This window comes from Rhagoletis pomonella, unplaced genomic scaffold, assembly GCF_013731165.1.
Source record: "Rhagoletis pomonella isolate Grant_MI unplaced genomic scaffold, Rhpom_1.0 Rhpom_scaffold_00006, whole genome shotgun sequence".
In the NCBI taxonomy this organism is placed as follows: Eukaryota; Metazoa; Arthropoda; class Insecta; order Diptera; family Tephritidae; genus Rhagoletis; species Rhagoletis pomonella.
In genome coordinates this window covers 49578374-49579062 of record NW_023458560.1, presented here as the reverse complement: position 1 = coordinate 49579062, position 689 = coordinate 49578374, and the positions used below count along the sequence as shown (strand labels likewise).

General features: G+C 34.1%; 1 protein-coding gene across 1 annotated transcript in view; it reads right to left on the bottom strand.

The window, feature by feature from the left end:
• LOC118741971 overlaps positions 1 to 689 on the bottom strand; it is a 25849-nt gene that overhangs the window by 18079 nt on the left and 7081 nt on the right. The window lies entirely within an intron of this gene.

The window sequence follows — 689 nt, the reverse complement described above, 5'->3', positions numbered from 1 at the left end:
CTAGAATCGAACCACTGTTCGGTATAATTATCTCGCAAACAAAAGTAAATAGTCGAACGTTTAATATGGCATAGATAACAAATGTTTGAGCTGTCACTAACAAATATATATATATATATATGTATGTATGAATATCTTGAAATTAAAGGTGCACACATCTTTGATGCATATACTATAGATATATACATATGTATATACAAATAAGTGCAAGTCATAAAGCAGCAATATCATACTCGTATAAATATATACACTGGATTACACAAATGAACGTACCCACAGTAGGGCTGGGACTATCCGCATAATCGAATATCCGGATATCCAGGCGGATTATCCGTTGATACGGATCAAATCCGGATAGTATGGATATCCGGTTAGTATTCGTTAGTGCAATTATTCGGATATCCGGATTTATGAAGAACCGGTTAGTATTCGTATTTCGGATATCCAAAATAATTAAGAGAATTTGGTAAAGCATGAACAAAAGTATCGTAGCAGCTTTCATAAGGAAAAATCCGGATATTCGGATATCCGAATATTATCTTAGCTTCGGGTATATACAGATTTTTCGTTAAGTCCTCCGGATATTCGAATATTCGGTTTATCCGGATATGTAGTTGAAAAATCCGGATGAAACTCCCAGCCCTAACCGACAGTTAATTGCACACAATAAAGAAATTTATTACTTAAAT